The sequence below is a fragment of the Capra hircus genome, chromosome 4 (genome assembly GCF_001704415.2).
Source record: "Capra hircus breed San Clemente chromosome 4, ASM170441v1, whole genome shotgun sequence".
Taxonomy (NCBI): domain Eukaryota; kingdom Metazoa; phylum Chordata; class Mammalia; order Artiodactyla; family Bovidae; genus Capra; species Capra hircus.
The window spans coordinates 97,152,444-97,177,980 of record NC_030811.1 but is presented as its reverse complement, the minus strand read 5'-3'; positions in this window follow the sequence as shown (position 1 = coordinate 97,177,980).

Genomic DNA, 25,537 nt, shown 5'->3' with positions numbered 1-25,537 from the left:
GATAAGCCTCACTGGCGCTTCCTTTTAGAAGGGATATATCCACTGAGATGAAAAGCCCAACTCAATTTTTCATGAGATGCTATTACTTCAGATTTCATTTTCTGCCTATCAGTATCATGCTCAATGGGGTTCCCTGTGAGACTATGTTTTACTGCAAACCTTTGGCGCCAGCTAGCATGTTTGCACATACATGGGTGATTTTCCTCCAGCAGGGAGAAAATATGACTCTTGAGAGCAAGCACAGTTGCACGGCTTCTACCACACTTTTGCCTCAGACACTGACACACACTGGGATGTGAGTTTCCATATGTTGTTTTCTGTCTCCTCTGCGTTTGAATATTTCCTGGCATACTTCATTGTGTTGTTTCATTTTTTGTGGTTTCTCTCCCATTTTCTCTACCACAGTGGCCATCTCTTCTGATGTAAGTAACCTTAATGTAGTGATCCACTGAGGCATTGTTCTTTTTTTCCTTCAATTATAAGAGGTTTAAGTATAGGTAAAAATTGACTATTAAATAGAGAGGTGGTGGACATAATCACCTAATTAATATAGCACCTATATTAATTAGGTCTTATACAAAGCTTGAATTTTTTAAGGCCCTGTTTTAACTCATTGGGCCATCTTAACTATTTTCACTGGGAGGTACATGGAGTCCTTTTATATCAAGTCATTACTTAGCTTCAACTTATTACTCATTGTTTCAGAGTGTCCACATCCAATATAGAATATTTTAGGGCAACAGATATTATGACTATAGGAAACCTAGGCAGGGCTATAACTTAAAAGGAAGAATACCTATTTTTTCTCTTTTATAGTTAGTTACTCTCCTAAGGTCAGAAGGGGTTCCATGTTTAAATTTAGTAGGATCTTTTGACAAAACTGTAATATGAGATCCAGTACAATTAAGTACATGAAGCTTTGTCAACTGATGCACTTTAGAACTTGTTAAAGTAAATTTAGAGCCTGTGTTTAGAGGCACAAAAGGCAAACAGCAGCCTTTGAATCCTTTTGTTGAAGAAATTATTCTAGTAAATTTTGGATTTTCAATTGTTTTAAGTTGTGGACCTTTGTTTAAAAATATATACAGTATATTATATATATGTACGGGCTTCCCAGGTGGCATCAGTGGTAAATAAGCCACCCAGCAATGCAGGAGACATAAGAGACACTGATTCGATTCCTGGGTTGGGAAGATCTCCTGGAGAAGGAAATGGCAAACCACTCCAGTATTCTTGCCTGGAGAATCCCATCAACAGAGAAGTCTGGCAGGCTACCGTCCACGAGGTCACAAAGAGTTGGACACAACTGAGCAACTAACACACACACAGCAGGTCCCCGAAGGTGCAGCCTATGATATTCCTGAGAATCTACAGAGCATAAAGTTTCAATGAGATACACAGCAGCAAAGACCAGTAGTTTCTACCCCTACTCAAGCAACACCAAAATGAGACTCAGCTGCTATTTCTGTTTTATGGGGTGGTCTCTCCTATGGGGGAGCCCAATCGACATCTCCCTGCACAGGGGCCCCATGAAACACACAGACCACCCAGAATTCTGCCCCAAACAACAACAAAGAAACTACCACCACCGACAAGAAGAATCCCCTGGAACAGGTCTCTGGCAAACACAGACTGTGACTAAAAGCAGACCTGCGGAATCTTCTGGCCTGAAAAGCATGGCTCAAGGGGCCTCAGGCTTCAGGACTAAAGCTCAAGCTCGAATTCCATTCCCAAACTGTTCTCTCCTTGGTCTGGAGCCAATTAGTGTGCCAGGAGTGGTCGCCCAAGAAGTTATCCAAGTCAGTGGTTTTGACCACAGCGCCAATTGTTTTATAAGACTTGAAGAATTCTTTTGATGGTAGCATACAACACACTGATTAATGCAGATGAAAGGCTGAACACTTTGTTACTTAATGCAACTGAGGAAAGCTGGCCGCTGGGCAGGGCCACTCAGGGAGCTGCAACCAGCGAGGGGGTGACAGCCATACAGGGAGCTTTGGCAGTCAAAGTAGAGTCAGGTTTATAAGGCTCACGAGGATGGGCCGATTTGAATCATGAGCAGAAGGGTTATCCTTCGTTGTCTGGTTGTTGTTGTTTAGTTGCTAAGTTGTGCCTGACTCTTTTGCAACCCCGCACACTGTAGCCAACCAGGCTTCTCTTTCCATGGGATTTCCCAGGCAAGAATACTGGAGTGGGTTACCATTTCCTTCTCCAGGGGATCTTCCCGACCCAGGAATATAACTCACATCTCCTGCATTGCAGGCAGATTTTTTATCGCCTGAGCCATGAGGGGAGCCCAGATGTCTGGTTGTTGTTGCTGTTCACTCAGTTGTGTCCAACTGTTTGCAACCCTATGGACTGTAGCACGCCAGGCTTCCCTGTCCTTCACCATCTCCCATAGCTTGCTCAAACTCATGTCCATTGAGTCAGTAAGGCCATCCAACCATCTCATCCTCCATCATCACCCTCTCCTCCTGTCTTCAATCTTTCCCAGCATCGGGGTCTTTTCAAAAGAGTCAGCTCTTTGCATCAGGTGGCCAAAGTATTGGAGCTTCAGCTTTAACATCAGTTCTTCTAGTGAATATACAGGGTTGACTTTCTTTAGGATGGACTGGTTGGATCTCCTTGCAGTCCAAGGGACTCTCAAGAGTCTTCACCAACACCACAGTTCAAAAGCATCAATTCTTTGGCACTCAGCTTTCTTTATGGTCCAAATCTCACATCCACACATGACTAATGGAAAAACCATAGCTTTGACTATATGGACCTTTGTTGGAAAAGTAATGCCTCTGCTTTTTAATATGCTGTTTGGGTTTGTCATAGCTTTTCTCCCATGGAGCAAGTTGGTACTTGCCATTATTAGGGTGATGCGATGTGATCCAGACTGTAAGAGCCTGGAAAGGGAAGTTAACTTTCCAGGGCAACATGGTGGGCTCCAGCAAAATGAATCCTACACCCAGAATCTGACAGCAGCCAGGTTACAAGGCTGAAACAACCTGACCTTGGATAAATATCCAAGTCCCTTCACAGTTTATAGGCAGATTCCATTTAAAAAAAAGTCTAATGATTGACAAAGGCCTTTCCCCCTCCACTTCTTGGCACATAAATGGGATGTTTAAATGAGGCACTCAATTTTCTTAGTTACTTTTTAATAAACATGAAATACTGGTTCATTTGATAAGATTCTTTTCAGAATTTTCTAAAATGCCAATAAAATACGGATAAATGATGTCAACTCTTAAAAACCTTCCATCTGAGTGCTTATTTTGAAGTCTTGAGAGAGTTGCTGAATTTCACAAAGTGTTATATTTGTAAGAAGCCTGCTGACTAAGGAATTCTTACCACAGATTAATTAAGCAGAGTTAGGCAAAAAAGAAAAAAAAAAGATTTTCCTACTCTTGGTCAGTTTTTTATTGTTTTTAAAAAATTAACAGACACTTCAATAAATGTAAGTTTTAGGGCTGATAGCATCCAAATTAATATGGCAATGCAATATAACATTAACAGGCTATTATAATGATTTGTAGATTTGTGCAAAGCAGCTTCAATCAGTATGAGCTTTCATACGGCTCAGCAGTCCATCTGCATTACTCTAGAAACTTCCTCTCTCAGTTTCCCCAATGATTGATTCAAATTTTCTTCTCTTTCCCAGTATGTCTCCATTTTTCCTATTACATTAGAGGGAGTTTTTCTTTTCCTATCCAAGGCAACTCCTCCCATCTATGTGTTTAGACCCCATCATAATTTCTCAGGAATATTATCTAACTTCGCTTTCTCTAATATTTAACCATACCTTCTCAACTAGAGCTTTTCCATCAACATGGAGTCATCCTAGGCTTCTATCATATATCACCCTTACTTACATTTCCACCTCTCTGCCACTCCACAGTTGGTCTTTAAAAGAAATTGCTTGCTTTGCCGTCTTCATTTTCTCCTCTCCTATGCATCTACTAGCATACTTCATGCCAACATAGCTGTGTACCATTTATTTATGGAACAATCCTTCTTAAGGTCACCAAGGACTTCCATTTTGCCAAATCTAGGGGATATTTTTAGTGCTCGTTTCATCGATTTCTCAGCAGCATCTGGCACTGTTAACTGCTTACTCTTTCTTTAATTGCCCTCTTACTTGTGCTCCCATGATGCAATGCTCCTGTACGATGCCAGAATTAAAGTACCCGAGTGAAAGAAACATCAATAGGAATGTAAGATTAAAGAGAAAAGAGAGATAAAACCCATCACCAGTAAACCCAATTGTCCCAAAATAATTATGTGATGGTTGCCAAGACCATCCACCAAAATCTCTTCTCCCTTCTTTAATAGCAACTGGATATAAGACACCTAGTTACATTACATTTTTCAGCCTCTCTTAAAACTGGCGGTGACGACTTGCTGAAATTCCTCGAAAGGTAAGTAAGAAGCACTACAATGGTCCTATGAATGACACATCACCTCACTCTGGTCAGAATGGCCATCATCACAAAATTTACAGTCAATAAATGCTGGAGCGGGTGTGGAGAAAACGGACCCTCTTGCGATGGCGGGAATATAGATTGACAAAGTCACTATGGAGAAGTACGCATGCATGGGTGCTAAGTTGCTTCAGTTGTGTCTGACTCTTTGGGACCCTATGGACTGTAGCCCGCCAGGCTCCTCTGTCCATGGGATTATCCAGGCAAGAATACTAGAGTGGGTTTCCAGGACCTCCTCCAGGGTATCTTGCTGACCCAGGGATCGAACGTGTGTCTCCCGCATCTCCTGCATTGCAGGCAGATTCTTTACCACCGAGCCACCAAGGAAGCCCAGAGAATAGTGCAGAGGTTCCTTGAAAAACTAAAAATTGAGTTACCATGAGACCCAGTAATCTCACTACTGGGCATATAACCAGAGAAAACCATAATTCAAAAAGACACATGCTCTCCAATGTTCATTTCAGCACTATTTACAGTAGCGAGGATATGGAAACAACCCAAATGTGCATCAGCAGAGGAATGGATAAAGAAGATGTGATATATACACATGGAATACTACTCAGCCATAAAAAGGAATGAAATTGTGTCATTTGTAGAGATGTGGATGCATCTAGAGACTCTCATACAGAGTGCAGTAAGTCAGAAAGACAAAAACAAATACCATATATCAGCACATATATGTGGAATCTGAAAAAATTAGTATAGACTATCTTATTTACAGTGCAGAAATAGAAAAGAAACATATGGATACCAAGTGGGGAAGGAGGAGGTGGGATAAATTGGGAGACTGGGATTGACATATATATGTTATTGCTACAATATATAAAATAAATAAGGATGGTATACTGTATAGCACAGGAATCTCTACTCAGTGCTCTGTGGTGATCTAAAGGAGAAAGAAATCCAGAAAAGATGGGATTTGTATACATGTAGCTGATTCACTTTTCTTTACAGTAGAAACTAGCGTAACACTGTGAAGTAACTATGTGTGTGTTCAGCTGCTCAGTCATGTCCAACTCTTTTGTGACCCCATGAATTGTAGCCTGCCAGGCTCCTTTGTCCATGGAATTTTCCCGGCAAGAACACAGGAGCAAGTTGCCATGTCCTACTCCGAGGGATCTACCCATCAGAGGGATCCACCCACGTCTCTCGTGTCTCTTGCACTGGCAGGAAGATTTACCACTGAGCCACCTGGGAAGGCAAAGCACCTACACTCCAATAACAATTAAAAAAAACTGCACCTAAAAAAAAAGAGAGATAAGGAAACTTCCCACATATTCTGCTCTGTGTTCTTACCCGTTTCATGAGGGCAAGTTGAAGATGGCAGAGATATAATCAACCTGGGTCTCTGAATGACTTGGTAAGGCAGAGATATCCCCTTTCACTATCATAAACATATATCTCCCTGGGTTGGAAAACTGTCCCACAGATTTTAATGTACATCAGAAATATCTGGAAAATTTACATATACTGCTGGTCCTCTAGACGAGAGTTTCTGATTCAGTACCTCTACAGTGGGGCTTCCCAGTGGTAAGGAACCCAGCTGCTATTGCAGGATACGTAACACAGGTTTGATCCCTGGGTTGAGAAGGTCTCCTGGAGAAGGGCATGGCAACCCAACTCCAGCATTCTTGCCTGAAGAATTCCATGGACAGAAGAGCCTGGCGGGCTACAGTGCATGGAGTCCAAAGAGTCGGACACAACTGAAGCGACGGCATGCAGAGAGGGGCTCAAGAGTCTACCTCCCTTACAGTTCTCATACTTTGAGAAGTGCTGTCCTAGACTATTGTGTAGAAAAATACTAATATTTTTAAGTCTCTTTTTTTCAGCCACTACATTCAGGGTCTATTGTTAAAGCACTGTAGCCTCCCCTATCTAACTTAGAAGTGATTATGGAAACATGGTCAAAATCATCATATTTTCATGCTGATACAAATAGCTAATCTGACACAAATAGAATGCAACCTTGTAAGCAGACTGAGTGATTGGGAAACGGGTCAAACTAAGTTCTCTAGCTTGCCATCTTTCTACAGATTGTCCTATTTCTCCTACAACTGACCCCAGCTTCTAGGCCACAGTATCGTCCATAGATGCACAATGTGTGAATAATTGAGTTAAGGCTTAGAGCAGAAGAAACACAGAGACAAGAAAATGGAACGGGAAAGGTACTTCACAAAGCAAAACAACGATGAACTTTGAAAAATAGAAAGATAAAATTATTCCAAAGTTTATTTTGTAGTTTGGGGTGAGGGGTCTGGAGTAGGGGGAAGAATGTGTATGCTATTTTAAGCCAAATTTAAAAGGACAAATGCTCTCCAGAAAGAATGGGTGTACTGGATAAGAGTCAGCAGAAATGGTCACTGATTCAAATTCTGTAACTTTTCAGATGAGAAATATTGGATGATAGAATTCAACCACGAAGGGAGTGATTTAGATGAGCCCTGAGATCCCAACCAGATGTGACAACCTGACTCTTGCTGAATGGCTTATTTTATAACAGGGAAGAGAATAGACCTTTATCATTCTATAATGACACATATATAGTAGGCTCAAAACATTTTGATGCACAAATATGCTTTTCACGACATTTAACGAGAATAGAGAGAAAATTCCATCCTTAAATCTGACATATTTCGATTTAAATGCCTTGGATTTTTTTTTTTTCCTATTTTGGTGGGGGAATAAGATTTAAAGCAGAAATGAAAAGTTGAGACATGCTGGCTCTTAAAATTTCCAAGTAATACAGGATAAGGAAGAGAGCTTTCCTTCTTAAAAGCCAGCTTGTATAATAGCTTTACTAATATTTAGTGTTTAAATTTGTCTCAGATTTAGAGGATACTTTTATTTATCTTCTAAATGTCCATAGGCCACTCAATGACTGAACATAGGCTTTACCTTTCCCAATATTATTTTCTAGCTATTTCATATAACCATGATTAATTTAAATTGACAGTCTTTTACTGGTTGACATTCAAGACACCTTAAATTTTTCAAAAATCATTTAGAAAATAATGTTTCCTTTACTCCTTCTCTCCATCGATTAGAAGGATAACCCCTAAAGAAACACAAATATTGTCTTTGTGTTTTCAAAGATACTCCAAATTTTGCTCCCGGAAATACAGTTTATAATTTCTTATCATCCCATGTCTCTCTCCTACTTTACTATTACATGAAACAATGGAAAAGTTTCCAAGCAAGAACAGAGTGTGGCAACTTACACAAACCAGAAACTAAAACAATAAGATGAGAAAAACACCTACCAAGGAAATCTAAAGTTAATCTGATTCTGTAAGGCAGGAACAGAATTGAACAATGATCACTAATATCACTGTGTGCTAAGCCTCTTCAGCCATGTCCGACTCTTTGTGGCCCTATGGACTGCAGTCCACCTGGCCCCTATGTCCATGAACTGAACAGTGGCTCAGCTGGTAAAGAATCCACCTGCAATGTGGGAGACTTGGGTTCGATCCCTGGGTTGGGAAAATCCCCTGGAGAAGGGAATGGCAACCCACTCCAGTATTCTTGCCTGGAGAATCACCACGGACAGAGGAGTCTTGCAGGCTACAGTCCATGGGGTCACAAAGAGTCAGACGTGACTGAGCAACTAACACATACCACCTGGGAAGCCCCAAATCACTGCATTTTATAATACAGTATAGAGGCATATTCAATGGAAAGAGATGAGAGGCTAAATTCTGATGTTAGGGTGATTTCTAAGGATATTAGACATCAGGTTATGTATGCTATGACGCAGAAAACCTGAAAATAAGATGGGCGGTCTGCTCTCAAGGCCTAACTATCGCACCCTACATCATTTGAGGTTAACTGGTTTATTGAGTGAACTAAATTTGACAGAAATGTGTTCTGGAAGTCTATTTTTAACCAAGTATTCCACTTATCATTCCTTTTTGATCAACCTTCCCTGCTCCCTGAGAGCACATTATGCAAATCTCGTAACTTCCAAGTGACTTCTATTTCCTCTTCAGTTATTCTGACTCACTCTCAGTCAACTTTCTTCAAAAGTTCAATCTAGTCTAAATCACAGCTTCAATCTCAAATTCCATTCAGAGCTTCTTTCTTCTCCACAATTCAAGACTGGCCCACGGCTCAAAGGCTGCCTATGAGAAACGGCATTTTTCACTTATCTTTCACTTTCCCTCATCCTTCTCCTCCTTTCTTTCCTGCTTCCTCTTGGACTGAGGTGAGAAAAGAGGAATTAAATAGAGAAGGGCAAAAGTCTTTTCTCCTGTTTCTTTAGTCTGGCCTTCATTTCCTTTCACGACAGCATTCCTGTATGTTTGCTGTCTTCAGGCACACTGTGTGGATTTTCTCAGAGGGCTTGGAGCAGAGTACGGATCTCCACAATGCATAGGATTGTACTGTGGGTGCTAGGCTCTGGGGATCTCTTTTTGGCAGCTTTCCTCTTTCATCTGCTTGTGCTGTGCTTAATCGCTCAGACATGTCCGACTCTTTGCGACCCCATGGACTGCAGCCCACCAGGTTCCTCCACTAGGCAAGAATACTGGAGTGGGTTGCCATTTCCTTCTCCAGGAGATCTTTCCAACCCAGGGATCAAACCCGGGTCTGTTGCTTCACAGGCAGATTCTCTACCACCTAGCCACAAGGGAAGCCCAAAGCTTTCATTATATTCAGGCATCTACCCTGCAGGGATTCAATTAAGCAGTGTCTTGTGTTCTACTCCAAGGAAGCCCACAAGATAAGCCTGTGAGTTTCTGTGACTCCTAAGCATTCAACCATGGTGTAGCACGGTCTGCCTTTCTTTAAGGCACTGTCTCTATATGCTTTGCATGGGTCACCTTATCTTGGAGGGAAAGAGCCTCCATGCCCCAGTATTCTCTTCTGAGCTCATGGCTCAACAACCCAGATGAATTATTTGTTTCTAGATCTTATTTAGACTGAATGAGGTGCGAGTGTGAGGGTCAAGAGAACCACATTAAGTGAATATGAAGAAGCAGATGGTACACCTCCTCCTGTTATATTTTATCAAAGCAACAATGATGGCTCAGAGAAGGCGAGCCCATTGAAGACAAGGAATCTGACTGAAGGATAACACACCAAATATAAGCCACGTGGACCACAGTCCTCACTTACCTCCAGAATAGAAGAGCAGTTGCTATACATCAGGTTGATGGCCTTCTTCTTAAGAATTTTTGTCACAGACTTCTTAGCTATCTCACCCCGCTGATACTGATACTCATTCTAAGCTGAAAGCACTATGGAATGATCTTATACCCCAATAAACATTGTTACTGCTGCACAATCATGGTAGAATTACCTTGTTGAAAGTGCTAGGTTCATTTTGCAGAGATGGAAGCAGGGCACTTTAGCGTTGAAGAATGTGGTTGAATGTCTAATTCATAAAGGGCTGCTGTTCTGTTGGAGCAGGTGGCCTCTGGTATGGAAGACCTGTATTTGATGCTGAGCTTGTGAAACCTAAAATGAATAAATATTTTCCCATCAAAAAACTGCAGCAAAACAAAACCAGACACTTGCCATATCATCTTTTTGTAAGTGCTTTGTGAATTACTTGTAACTACTTGACAGTCTGAAACACGGGAGTGATTTCTGCCTATGATGCTAAACTTTGGAGCGCTAAGAGCACAGACACAGAACACTTAACTCTCTTTTACCAAGGTGTTGTGATACTGAACAAGGCACCTAACCTTTACCTGAGTTCCCCAGCTGGGCTGCTGTATTAATGTCCTATGAGCATTATAACAACCTACCACAAACCTGATGGCTTAAAACAATGCAGATTTATTATCTTTAAAAAGTTTTGGAGACTAGAAGTTTCAAATCAATTTTATTGGGCTAAAGTCTTGGTGTTGACATGGCTCATTCTTTCTAGAGGCTCCAAGGAATTATCCATTCGTTTACCTTTTCTAACTTCTAAAGGCTACCTGAATTCATTGGCTCATAGCTCTTCCTTACATCACCTCAGCCTCATTTCCAAATTAAACATCTGCTTTCTCTCAGATCTCCTGCCTTCTTCTTATCAGACTCCTGTGATTACCGCCCATCTGGATGATCAAATGGTCTCTTCTTCCCAAGGTCCCTAGCTAAATCACATCTATAGGGTCTCTCTCTATTATCAGGCATCCTTTACAAGTCCTGGGGATTAGGATGTGGAGCCTTTGGAGGCTAACATTCAGCCTATCACAGTTGCTTTACGGATTATATTAGATCATAGACTTAGATAAGTGCCTATTGTAATATCTGGCACATATTAACACTCAGCACACGTTGATTTCCTTCCTTCTACCTCCTCATTCTATTTACTAGGTTTTAAGATTTGGGTTAAGACACCTGGTAACTTAAGAGCCCTTGCTACTTCATCTGGAAAACTGGATAGATTTAGAGATAGATATATTCATACTATACCATTTAGAACTGTAATGATGGATAAGACTGACTCAGCATCTGCCATCCTTAAGTTTTGAGATTCACATTCTATTCAAGGGAGCAGACAAGAAAATCATCTTATATATGATATTATAACATATATAGTTCTATGATATTAATTAGTGCCATACGAGACTTTAGTCAGGGGAGAAAAGATAATGGGGGAAGGGCAGGATCACACAGAGTCTACTCTTTGTATTTATTTAGCCCTGTTAAACCTCACCTCCTTAGAAAGGACCTGATTGACCATGTGATGTAGAAGAGTATCCCTGCCCCCTCTCCCGATCTTTCTCCTTTTCCTTGAATTAAATTTTAGAGCACTAATTACTATTCCAAATTGTATACTCTTCTTTTATTTACTAATGTCTCTCCCTCTAGTATAATGTGAGCTTCTGGACAATGAGGGTTCATTCATCTTGTTCATCATTACACTCATAGAAGAGTCTGACAAGAGTGGGAGCTCAGTTAATGTTTATCAAGTGAATTGAGAGGCTGTTTAAATCTCATTAAATACAGTCCAGGGTGTTGCAGAGTCAGACACAACTGAGCAACTAACACATTCACATGTGGTTATATATCATCATAACAGACAATCCAATAAAAACATGGGCAGATTTAAACAGCCATTTCTCCAAAGAAGACATAGAGATGAGCAAGAAACACATGAAAAGGTGTTTAACGTCACTAACTTCTGTTGTTCAGTCGCTCAGTCGTGTCCAACTCTTTGCGACCCCATGAACTGCAGCATGACAGGCTTCCTTGTACTTCACCATCTCCCAGAGCTTGCTCAAAATCTTGCGCATTGAGTTGGTGATGTCATCTAACCTCCAACCATTTCGTCCTCTGTCATTCAGCTTCTCCCCCCGCCTTCCTTTCCCACCATCAGGGTCTTTTCTAACGAGTCTGCTTTTCTAAGCAGGTAGCCAAAGTATTGGAGCTTCAGCTTCAGCATCAGTCTTCTAATGAATATTCAGCTTTGATTTACTTTAGGATTGACTAGTTTGACCTTCCAGTCCAAGGGACTGTCAAGAGTCTTCTCCAACACCACAGTTCAAAAACACCAATTCTTCGGCACTCAGCCTTCTTTGTGGTCCAACACTCACATCCATACAAGACTACTGGAAAAACCATACCTTTGACTGTATAGACATTTGTTGGCAAAGTAATGTCTGTGCTTTGTAATATGCTGTCTAGGTTTCTCATAGTTTTTCTTTCAAGAAGCAAGCATCTTTTAATTTCATGGCTTTTGTAGACACTGTCTTCAGTGATTTTGGAGCCCAAGAAAATAAAGTCTGTCACTGTTTCCATTGTTTCCCCATCTATTTGCCATGAAGTGATGGGACTGGATGCCATGATCATCAGTGTTTGGATGTTGAGTTTACAGCCAGCTTTTTCACTCTCCTCTTTCACCTTCATCAAGAGGATCTTTAGTTCCTCTTTGCTTTCTGCCAAAATGGTGGTATCATCTGTGTGTCTGAGGTTATTGATATTTCTCCCGGCAATCTTGATCCCAGCTTGTGATTCATCCAGCTTGGCATTTCATATGGTGTATTTACTCTGCAGAGAACTTAAATAAACAGAGTGACAATATACAGCCTTGACACACTCCATTCCCAGTTTGGAACCAGTCTGTTGTTCCATTCTCGGTTCTAACTATTGCTTCTTGACTTGCACATAGGTTTCTCAGGAGGCAAATAAGGTGGTCTGGTATTTCCATCTCTTTAAAATTTTCCACAGTTTGTTGTGATCCACACAAAGGCTTTGGCATAGTCAATGAAGCAGAAGTAGATGTTTTTCTGCAATTCTCTTGCTTTTTCTATGATCCAACGGGTGTTGCAATTTGATCTCTTGTTCCTCTGCCTTTTCTAAATCTAGCTTGAACATCTGGAAGTTCTTGCTTCATGTACTGTTGAAGAATAGCTTGGAGGATTTTGAGCATGACCTTGCTAGCTTATGACCTTGCTAGCAATTGTCTGGCAGTTTGATCATTCTTTGGCCTTATCCTTCTTTTGTATTGGAATGAAAATGACCTTTTCTAGTCCTGTGGCCACTGCTGAGTTTTCCAAGTTTGCTGGCATATTGAGTGGAGCACTTTCACAGCATCATCTTTTAGGATTTGATATAGCTCAGCTGGAATTCCATGACCTCCACTATCGTTGTTCATAGTGATGCTTCCTAAGGTCCATTTGACTTCACACTCCAGGATGTCTGACTGCAAGTGAGTAATAATACCATCATGGTTATCCAGGTCATTAAGATCTTTTTTGTACAGTTCTTCTGTATATTCTTGCCACCTCTTCTCTATATCTTCTGTTTTTGTTAAGACCATATCATTTCTGTCATTTATTGTGCCTATCTTTGCATGAAATTTTCCCTTGGTATCTCTAATTTTCTTGAAGAGATCTCTAGTCTTTCCCATTCTATTCCTCTATTATTATTAGAGAAATGTAAATAAAACTACAATGAGATATCACCTTATACCAGTCAGAACTGCCATCATCAAAAAATCCGCAAACAATAAATGCTGGAAAGAATTTGGAGAAAGGGAACTCTCCTATTGGGTATGTAAATTCATATAGCCACTATTGAAAATAGTATGGAGGTTCCTTATAAAAATAAAAATAGAGTTACTTTATGATCATGCAATCTTACTCAGGCATATATCTGGAGAAAAACATGATCCAAGAGGATAAATTAATCTCAATATTCATTGTAACAGTGTTTATAATAACCAAGACATGGAAGCAACCTAAATGTCTATCAACAGAGGAATAGATAAAGAAATTGTGGTACATATATACAAGGGAATGTTATTCAGTCATTAAAAAGAATAAAATAATGCCATTCACACCAACACGGATGGACCTAGAGACTATCATACTAAATGAAATCTTAGAGAAAAAGAAATGCAGTATGATATTGCTTATATGTGAAATCTAAAAAAATTGATACAAATGAACTTATTTACAAAACAGAAACAGACTCACAGATTCAGAGAACTCACCCAAGGGAGATAGTTAAGTGTCTGAGATGGACATATACACATTGCTTTATTTAAAAGTAAATCACCAATAAAACCTACCACATTAAAAAAAATGGAGAGGGAAAAGTGATACATAGATGAGATGAGATTGTTCATGTGTTGATAATTCTTGAAGCTAATTAATGGACTTGTGGAGATTTATTACACTACTCCTTTCACTTTTGTGTATGTCTGAAATTTTCCACAATAAAAAAGGTTTTGAAAAAAGATGTTCATCATTTACACTGATGTCCTCATGAATGTATTATTGATTAAAAATAAGAACACATGGTATTTACTGCTTATTTCAACTAACCATTATATATGTATTATAAATATAATTTTGTGTAAATAAGTACATTGGTCAATAATAAGACTCTAGGTTTGGACACATCTTTAAGTAAAAAAAAAATATTCAAAAGAAAACATGTGCTTGTTTAAAAAATCTCATTTGAGAATCCAATTTCTTTGCAGAATTGAAATTGGTAACGCTTATCTTCATAAAATTAAAATATATATGTTATCTGATCTACAAAATTTAAAAGCAGAGTTCACATACCATTTAAATATATACTGCTACCCTAGACATTCCCACTAGTTTCAACCATCTACATTATAGTCTGTTGAGTTGCTTTAAGAGTTGGCAAATAAGAGCACCCTAAAAGTGCTTACAAGCTACATTTCTTGATAAACTCAAACAACATATTTTCAGCAAAAAATACTAGCAGCTTCTTGATGGGTATCACTCAGTGTGTAGTCTTTCTAGCATCCTTGGTTCCCTCAGGGTTTATATGTCAGAAGGTAGTAAACAAATAGATTCTACTTGTGTGGGAAGAGGTCCTGCCAGGTTTGAGACAGCAATGAGTGGAGGCTTCACCCAACTTCTCACTCTCCCATCACATACTAAATATGACCACAAATGCTTTGGCACTCTCCCCATTAAGAATCAGGATCTCATGGCCCTGCCCCTTAATTTGGGCTGGACATGACAACTGACAAATAGAATTTGGCACAAGTGAAATTATGCTAGTTCTGGGCTCAGCTTTCAAGACTGTGGGCAGCTTCCACTGTGGTCTTTGAGAGCCCCATACATCCACTTAAGTAGTCTAAATACCTGGTAGAGATACAGAGATATTGTATGGTGAGGCCCTAAAACTACACAGCAAAAGAAAGGAAGAGAAACCCAGCTAAACTGAGCACTCCAGCAATCCCCACCAAGAAATAAGGCATGTGAGTGTAACAGTCTCAGACCCTCCAGTTGGGCTCAGCTAACTGGATGCTGTGCAGTGATCCTAACCACTTCCATGGGGAGCAGGACTGTCTAGATGAGCCCTACCTGAATTTTTAACCCTCAAAGCAGGAGATATATTAAAGTGGTTGTTATTTTAATTCACTATGCTGTAGGGGAGTTTATCAGGGCAACAGGTAACCGTTAACAGCTCCTAAGTCAGTCATTCTGACTTTAGCAAAATTAACCTTGTATGTTTGAAAACAGTCTTTGTCAAGCTATGTTACCAGATTAAGCTCCAGAACAGGACACACTGTCTTTACATCACCCATGCTGTCCTTCTGCAGTGGCCACAGTGATGAATAGAGGAGAGGACTGTCTCTCACTTGTACAGTAAATCAAAACTATGCAATGTTATAACAAGCATGCAAAATCACTCATGTTCTGCTTGACAAGGTCTAGGAGAAAGTGAGAAGGGCAGAAATGTCATCCTTTAAGATCAGTGGCTCTAAAGCAGATCAGTTCAACTTTCCTCTTTGCAAAAGAGCAAACACTGATTGTTCAGTCAGATTCAAGACTGTATTGCTCAAATAAAATTAATATCAGAGCTCTGTAACATCTAAAATTTAAAAAATGTATTGTATTATATAGGCCTTAGCCCCATTTATGGGTTTGAGGTCTTTTCCTTTTCATAGTTTCCCAAATTCATTCCACTAGTATTTTTATGATTTCATTTTCTACCTTAAAAACTGTCAGTAATTCCTAACTATGTTGCTCTTTTTCAATTGCTCAGTCATGTCCAACTCTTTGCGACCCTATAGACTTCAGCACACCAGGCTTCCTATCCTTCACCACCTCCCGTAGCTTGCTTAAAATCCTGTCCATTGAGTCAGTGATGACATCCAACCATCTCATCCTCTGTTGTCACTGTCTCTTCCTGTCTTCAGTCTTTCCTAGCATCAGGGTTTCTTTCTAATGAGTCAGCTCTTGGCATCAGGTGGCCAAAGTACTGGAGCTTCAGCTTCAGCATCAGTCCTTCCAATGAATGAAAGTGAAAGTCACTCAGTCATGTCTGAATCTTTGAGACCCCATGGACTAGACAGTCCATGGAACTCTCTAGGCCAGAATACTGGAATGGGTAGCCATTCCCTTCTCCAGGGGATCTTCCCAACCCAGGAATCGAACCAGAGTCTTCTGCATTACAGGCAGATTCTTTACCAATTGAGCTATCAGGGAAGCAGTATTCAGGGTTTATTTCCTTTAGGATGGACTGGTTTGATCTCCTTGCAGTCCAAGGGACTCTCAAGAGTCTTCTCCAACACTACAGTTTGAAAGCATCAATTTTTCAGCGCTCAGCATTCTTTATGGTCCAACTCTCATATCCATACATGACCACTGGGAAAACCATAGCTTTGACTACATGGACCTTTGTTGGCAAAGTAATTCTTAACTATATGTGATATTAAAAATCAACTTCTCATTCTTGTTTTCCTGTCCTTCCACAGTTCTAGAGTATTTTCTGCTGACTAATCCTAAAATTACTTAAAAAAAAAAAAAAAAACTCTGCTGATCAGTATATCTAACGGTAGAAAATAATATCCAATTCTGAGAAGGAAAAAGTAACATTCTTACTTCGCTAAAGAGAAAGCTGAGGTGAGGCTCACATCAATAGACATTATACTTTAATTAAACATTATATTATACAATAATTATACATTATACATAATTATACATTAATTATACAATATAATATACATTATATTTTAAATTAAGTTTTAAATGTTAAAGAAAACGTTTTACTTTACCCATGTTCTAGAATTTTTGCCCAGATTGAAGGCAGCATGATGGAGCTGCAAAGATAAAATGGGCGCATGTCCACTGGCAGCTTTCAGATGGTGGCTATGGGGTTTAGGTCAACTGAGAAACTGCTTGCTGGGCCCTTTAGAGTATTAACTCATATGTCACAATAATAGATTTAGATCAAAGAAAACTAGAGGTAACATTTCCCTGTGGTTAATGGTGGTTCAAATGGTAAAGAATCCACCTGCTGTGTGGGAGACCTTGGTTCCATCCCTGGGTTGGGGAGATCCCCTGGAGGAGGATAAGGCAACCCACTCCAGTATTCTTGCCTGGAGTATCCCTATGGACAGAGGAGCCTGGCAGACTACAGTCCATGGGGTCACAAAGAGTCAGACACAACTGCAAGACTAAACACATACACTAAGAGCCCATAACCAATCAGTAAATACCTCCTGCTTCTCTCCCTCTACCAATCTGAACTGATAATCTGTTTTGTACAACTCATTTTAAAACCACTCAAACCAATCTCCAGTACCCTGTAAAAGCTTCTCACTATTTCCTCAGATTGAGAAAGTCCCAAGGCTGGCCTGTGGAGTGTTCTCCCTTGCTGCTGCTAAGTCACTTCAGTCGTGTCCGACTCTGTGTGACCCCATAGATGGCAGCCCACTAGGCTCCGCCACCCCTGGGATTCTCCAGGCAAGAACAGTGGAGTGGGTTGCCATTTCCTTCTCCAAGGCATGAAAGTGAAAAGTGGAAGTGAAGCCGTTCAGTCGTGTCCGACTCTTTGCAACCATAGGCTCATGGACTGCAGCCTACCAGGCTCCTCCGTCCATGGGATTTTCCAGGCAAGAGTACTGGAGTGGGGTGCCATTGCCTTCTCCGTCTCCCTTGCTACACCAAGCTAAATAAACTTGACATTGTATGACTGCAGATGTGTCCTTGGTAGCCTTTGGCCAATGAGCTTCAGAATTATCACTAACAAAACATGCAATTATGGCCTAAAAGTCATGAAATTCACGTCTCTTTCTTTGTATAATACTAATAATATTTAACTTGTAGTTTGCAGTGAGGTTTGGGCTTCCCAGGTGGCACTAGTGGTAAGGAACTGACCTGCCAATACAGAAGACGTTAGAAACACAGGTTTGATCCCTAGGTTGGGAAGATCCCTGGGAGGAGGGCATGTCAACCCACTTCAGAGAGTCCCATGGACAGAGGAGCCTCTGGGCTACAGTCCATGGAGTCTCAAAAGAATCGGATATGACTAAAATGACTTAGACCATGTGCACACGTAGTGAGGTTTAGGGACAATATGGGAAAAGTATTTATTGTTATACGTACTAGATAGCAAGCATTATTAGATACTGGGTAATTATTTGTATATTTGTTTTTAAAAATACAAATTGCACCTAATAGAATTGGCACTGCTCCTGATAGAACTCCTGGTTCATTTCTTTTAAACTTAATTTTCATAGTAGCCTATGTCTGGGAATATAAATCTGCATGAACTGTCAGACAGGGACATTTTGAACAGGGATGACTAATGCTAATTTGGAAGACTGAATAGAATGTTCATAGTCTATTGGCTTTTGAAAACTAGAACTGCAACTGGATTCAATGACCTTTCAAAATTTTCTGTCCTTATTAAATCATGCATCTAGAAAAGAAAAAGTTGGTGTCCTGTACTCTTGATGTGATCCAAATTTGATCAAGATTGCTAAAGAAGAGAAAGTGGGAAGTGGTATAAGACTTTTTGAGACCATGAGCAAAGTAATTTAATAAAATGATGGTAAAGTAATGAGAAAATGCAGAGATTTCCCAATTTCCTGTTAGAGTGTATGCATTTTCAAACTGTAATTAATTAGAGAGGAGGCCAATGCCAAGGTCAGTGCCCTAGGAGGCAGACTCTGAGACTGACATTTGTTTACACGTGGTATATTGAATAGCACTCTTCAGAAAAACACCAGAAAGAGAGGTAAGGAGGCAGGATTGGTCAGAAGGAAGAGTCAGACTATGAAAGGGTGACCGCAGAGGTCTGACCTGATTCCCCGGGGAGTTCTGGGGTTGGCCTTCTACCTAAGAAACTTCCCAAATGGAGGCAAAGGGGCTCAGGTTTTGTTCCCTTTTACTCTTCCACCTGTTCTGGAGAGAAAGTTCCCTTTGGCAGAAGACAATTCTTAGGGAGGGTTGTGAGCCAGGAACTCCCCCATCTGCAGAAGAAACCTGTGCATTACTTCTAAACGGGTGGTCTATCTGGTATACCTCAACATCCACTACAGCAGAATCAGGAAGAAGCTGCAAACTTATCTAGTTTTGTGTTATAGGACATGTTATCTGATTATCTTCTATTTGTCCTTTGAAGAAATAAATATTAATTTAAGATTTATTAAGGAAACAAGTTTGATTAAGTCTATATTGTCAAATCCAATAATGAGACATTGTTAAAATAACCACCCCCTCACCCTTTTAGCACATAGATTGTTGTACTGCCGCTTAACAATTATTTTCACCTCATTCTCTTTTTTTAAAGATTTTTTTAATGTGGACCATTTTAAAAGTCTTTATTGAATGTTTCAATATTGCTTCTGTTTTAGTTTTTGCTTTTTTGGCCACAAAGCATATGGAATCTTAACTCCCCGAAAAGGAATTGAACCCACATCCCTTACATTGGAAGGCAAAGTCTTAACCACAGGACCACCAGGGAAACCTCCCACTTCATTCTCTTGTCTGTATTTATTCTTTGAAATATTAAACTAGGCTTATGTGTGGTGGAGATGACAGTCTTCAGAACTGGGTTGCTCACACCTTTGTTCTTTAATCACATTTTTGGTGGGTCTCTACTTATTATTTTGTCAGTGGCATAATAGTTGAGTTCTAATTTTGCTTTTCCTCTTACACAAAATTGATGGACGGCTGCATGAGACAAAATGGTTTGCCAAGCGCAGCCACTGAGCATTTAATCATTAGTGCATGGGAGAAAGAAGTGGCTTCAGAGTGTTGGTGTGAGACATATATCATATATCAATTTATGAGCTGAAACTTTCCCGAAACACATTTACTTAGTTTCTATATGAGACTGTTTCCATTTGATTAGTTTATTTACACAGTGATGTAAAGTAATATAATCATTTGTGATATTTGTATCTGGTTTTGTTTTTCCTTCATTCAGTTTCTGAATGTCAACTCAATGCTGACCTATGCTAATCTATTTCCCATGCCAGTTCCCAAATCCATAATATGTCTAGTACTTCATCGAGCAAACAGAACAGTTAATAAATTATTTTCAAGTGTGGATCACATGACCAAGAATCAACTTATTTTAAAATAAGAAACATGAGTCAATAATGTGGTCCATCATGTTTAGATTTTTTTTTCCTTTTTCAGGCACTAGTGTCTGTATATTGAAGACCTGATGAGAAGAGTTGACTCACTGGAAAAGACCCTGATGCTGGGAAGGATTGAGAGAAAAAGGAGAAAGGGGCAGTAGAGGATGAGATAATTACATAGCATCACCAACTCCAATCGGACATGAATTTGAGCAAACTCTGGAAGAAAGTGAAGGACAGGGAAGCCTGGTGTGCTGCAGTTCATGAGATCACAAAGAGTCGGACGTGGTGGCTGAACAACAACAAATATTTATGAGGAATGCTAAATAGGTAAAGATAAAATGCTTCCCTGCAAATGTTTAAAGTAGATTTTCTAAAATAAAACACTTTCTCTAGTAAGACAGTAGAACAGGGACATACTTGAAGACAGAGAGAATAAAATATGAGGCAAACATTCAACTAAGAATGATGGCTGGTTCTGCTTGAGATGATTGATATGCTCTTAGCATGTAACCTATGCTTCATTCTGCCCTGGGCACTGCCATTATTTTATTCTGTCCCTTAGAGTCTTTAAATTTACTGTGGAAATTTCAAAGACCACTTTAACTTATTGGTAGGGATAGTGTTGTTCATTTTCCATTCTCTATTGAGACTCTCAAAATCTCTCAATCAGCACTTTATTTTGTGATCTCACTGAGCCTAAGACATCCTGATAAGTAATCTGTAGTACCTGTGGAAAACCTTTGTCACCCTTTGTAAATCTCTGAAGGGTAAAATCACACTATAAATGAGAAGAATGTCCCCACAAGTGGTTTGTACTATTTGGAATGCATAAGACTCTCATTGTAAAATGAATTACCCTTGCTCATCCTCTTTCAGATAAACAGAGGTAAAGACATTTTCTTTTCTGTCACGCTCTGGTTTGAGCGTGCTGTCTGGATCTGTCAGTCAGAAGTTAAAGATAATAGAAGTAAATTGATATGTCTTGGGAACTTCTCGGATTCTATATGTTTGATGAATAAAAAGATGTGATGATTAAAACTTTCAAGTTAATTAAAAGCTATTTATCTTCTCATTCTCTATAATGTGTATGTAGTATGTTACAAATATACAACAAATTTGGTTGTTATTATTAAAACTAAAAATTAGTGTTTTAAACATTAGTATCTTAGCATGCTCTTTAAGAGGTGAGAATAATAGGATACATCATTACACTAGAATCTTAAGAAAACCTCAAGAGGCATCCAATTTACTTAGGAGGCCTCAGCTCAGACAAGGTGAGTAAACTGTTTGAGTCCATAATACATGACAGGGCAGAGCTTAAACTTTTCATTCCCAATCCAGTTTCTTTACTCTTAACTACAGTACCTCAATTTATTGAAATGTACACAGTCCACTGGCCTACATGAAAGATCCTTGTTGATGAAAAATTAATTAAAAATTTCAGCTTATATAGCAATGCTGAGAGCTAAAGAAGGAAAAACGGTAAGTAGTAGTCAATAATTGGATTTAAACACATGCAGCAGCAAGATCTGTTTAAGAATTACATTTCTAAACAAGTGCAGACAATCTCACACTCTAGCTTCTTCAAAGATAGTTTACTTGACATGGAGAAAGTGAACATGAAACAGACTATTGCAATTTTTCATAAGCCTAATGACTTTGTTTGTGGTTCTATCCCTCATACATAAAATAGTGCTGGCACATAGTATACTGAATGAATGAAAGAATTATTGGTTTGTAAGCAGCCAACCTATGGAATGATTTATAAAGAATAGTTCCTTAGCAAATACGTGATTAGATCCTTGAGCAGGAGGATAAAACAACTCTATTATTTTGAGATTACTCATTGAAGGCTGAATTTGATCATAAAATACATCCTTTTGTTCGGAAAGTTTAATTCTTTGATTGATGTTTCATAAATAAATATTATAGAACTAAGTTAATAAACTGTGCAAACGGGAGAATCTATCAATGAATATGGAATGGTTTCTTTTCATCTCTTACTCAGAAACAGTACAAAACTAATGCCTCTGACTTTAACTCAACATTTCTTCTTTATGGTTTATAATTAGGCTAAGAGGCCACCAGGAAAGTCTTTCTTGGGGGGGAAGCAAACATTGCCATTTATTCAAACAAAAACATATTATTGATTTATTGATGTTACCTTATTTGTAAATAGTTATTTCTGAGGCTTAAAATTCTGACCTTTAGAAATGTCTACAATTTATGAACTAGTAATGCTTTAAAATAATTTTTACTTCCATTTCTGAAATATTTCCCAGACTCATTTTGACAGAAAGCCATTTGATAATCTTCTGGGTGACATTTTTACCATTAGCTTCAATTACATCTGAAGAGTGAGTTGTCTGCCTCATCAGGTAACAGGCACAAAGAATTACAGAATGTTGAGCTGAGGTGGACCTCAGATAGCCTGGTACAGTCATTTGGCTTTTGCAAATGAAACAGAACGAGATCCAGAAAGATGATGCGACCTTCCTGAGGTAACAAAGTGAGATGTTATCAGCACCACGATTGGCAGGCAGAAGCCCAGCCCATTTTGCTGCAGGGGACTCCATTGCTACAGAAACACAGTGCTTAAAAAGCCATGGAATGTTTTTTCTCTAGATTTAACCCATTTTGGACAATTTACAGGTAGCACTGTGCCACTAAGCGTCATCTAACCATAATCATGAAAGCATGAAACCCTATTTTCCCTAATCAAAGTATATACTCTGTAGTTTTCTCTGGCTCCTCTTTCTTTCAAATGCTACATTCATCCTGTCACCACCTCCTTTGAGGCTACTTTTTTTGTCTACCTTGAATTCATTTTCTTTCAAGATTCACCCACCTTGATCCAAATAGCAGTTGGCGTCCAATCTGTCTATTGCACTCGTCCTCCTCTAGCTGGTCTCCCCACTTCTAATCCTACCTCCCTATGTCTAGTATCTAAAACAAGGGAAGTCAAGAGGGTTGTACAGGCCTGAAAACCTTTCTCTGATTCTCCATCTTTCTCTAAATCTAAACCAAAGTCCCTACTGTACAGCTGGGGCATATAACCAAATTCACTACTTGCAAAAGAAGTACCATGGTGTACTTTTTCCTGGTGTTTAAGAGTCATAGCCTGAATATAGATCAAGGAAAATTTCAGATCCTTAGTGGCCAGGAATAAGTATTTAAGCCAGTGAACTGATATGGGTCTGTTGTGAACTAACTGTTCTTTACGTCTCAATCCTGTGTCTCCAACGAGGGCAGCAGGTTTTTCCATGAGATTAAATCATTTAACATCCCATTCAAGAATGTTATCTAAAAATAAGGATGAAAGCAACCTACAAAATGGTAGAAAACATTTGCAAATCAAATACCTGATAGGGGTTAATACCCCCCAAAAATATAAAGAATTCACACAGTTCAATAGCAAAAAAAAAAAAGAAAGCAAAAAAAATGATTCAAAACTGGGCAGAGGAACTGAATAAACATTTTCCAAAGAAGACACACAAATAGCCCACAGGTATATGTAAAGGTACTCAACATCACTAATCATCAGGAAAATGCAAATTAAAACCACAGTGAGATACCACTTCACAACTGTTAGGATAACTGTCATCTAAAAGACGAGAAATAACAAGTGCTGGCAAGGATGTGGAAAAAACGGAACACTTGTGCACTGTAGGTGGAAATGTAAGTTAGTGCAGTCATTATGGAAAACATTATGGAGGCATCTCAAAAATTAAAAAAAAAAATTATCATATGATCCAGCAATCCCACTTTGGGTATATAGCCTAAGGCAAAGTAATCAGAATCTTGAAGAGCTACCTGCATTCCTATGCTCACTGTAGCGTTATTTACAATAGCCAAGATATGAAAACAATCTAAGTGCTAAGTGTCTGTCAATGGATGAATTAAGATGATGCAACACATATATATAATGGAATATTATTCAGCCATGAAAAGACATCCTTACATTTGTGACAACATGAGCAGAACTTCAGAGCATCAGGTGAAGTAAGTCACACAGAAAGATAAATATTATATGATACCATTTATATATGAAATATGAAACAGCTGAACTCACAGGGGCTGGGCATGGGAAAGAAGTGATGTTGGTCAAAGAGTATAAACATCCAGTTATAAGGAGGCTCTAGGGATCTAAGGTACAATATTGTGATTATAGTCAATAATACTGAATTAAGTACTTCAAAGTTGCTAAGAGAGTAGATCTTAAATATTTTCATCATGCATGTGTGCATGCTAAGTCACTTCACTCATGTCTGACTCTTTGTGACCCTATGGGCTGTAGCCCTCCAGGCTCTGTCCATAGGATTCTCCAGGCAAGACTATTAGATGACATAATGCAGGTGTTAGCTAACACGATGGTGGTGATCATTATGCAATACATCAGTGTTTTATTTTTATCTCAATTATATCTCAATAAGTCTGGAGAAGTTAAATGGGCAGTCTTTCTTTTTTCCCATAGAACAGCCTTTGGAGGGAAAAACCAGTTGAAAAATGTGAGGGTCGATTTGGGTTGTATCACCCATGACTTAGCACACTTATGGGTAGGCTGGGCAGGGATGCAAAGCATTCTATAAAGTCTCTCACTTCTTTCCTGTCATTTCTACATATCTGTATGTGCTATATATGTGACTAACACAGAGAAAACTATAGTGAAGCCTTAAAGTAGAAAATGCAAATGATAAATAGAGGTGCAAATCAGTGTAAAGTTGCTGTGAGGAACTCATTCCCACAATATTTAAGAATTATGCGTGTCTTTGGTTTAAGTGTTTCTATTTCTAGTTGAGTTCTATTTTAGTGTCAATACTCCCTCAGAAAAGCACTGCACAGCTAAAATGTTATCTGAATGTCTTTATCCAGAACTTTCTTCTTCATCAAGAAAGAAGAAAGTATCCAAAACATGGGGGTAGGGAGGTACTGGATGAGTGGGATAAGAAGCGAAAAGAGAGTGGGTAGTTCGGAAGGGAGGTAGCTATTATCTGACCTACAGTACACGTCTGTATACTGAGACTGAGAAGCTATCCCGCCAGTCGGCTAAGTGGTGAAGTCTAGACATGCACTTACCTATTTGTTGCTGTTTAGTCGCTAAGCCGTGACCCCGTGACTGGAGTCTGCCAGGCTCCTCTGTCCATGGGACTTTCCAGGCAAGAATGCTGGAGTGGGTTGCCATGCCCTCCCTCCAGGGGATCTTCCTGACCCAGGGATAGAACCCGGGTCTCCTGCACTAGGAGGCAGATTCTTTGCCACTGTGCCA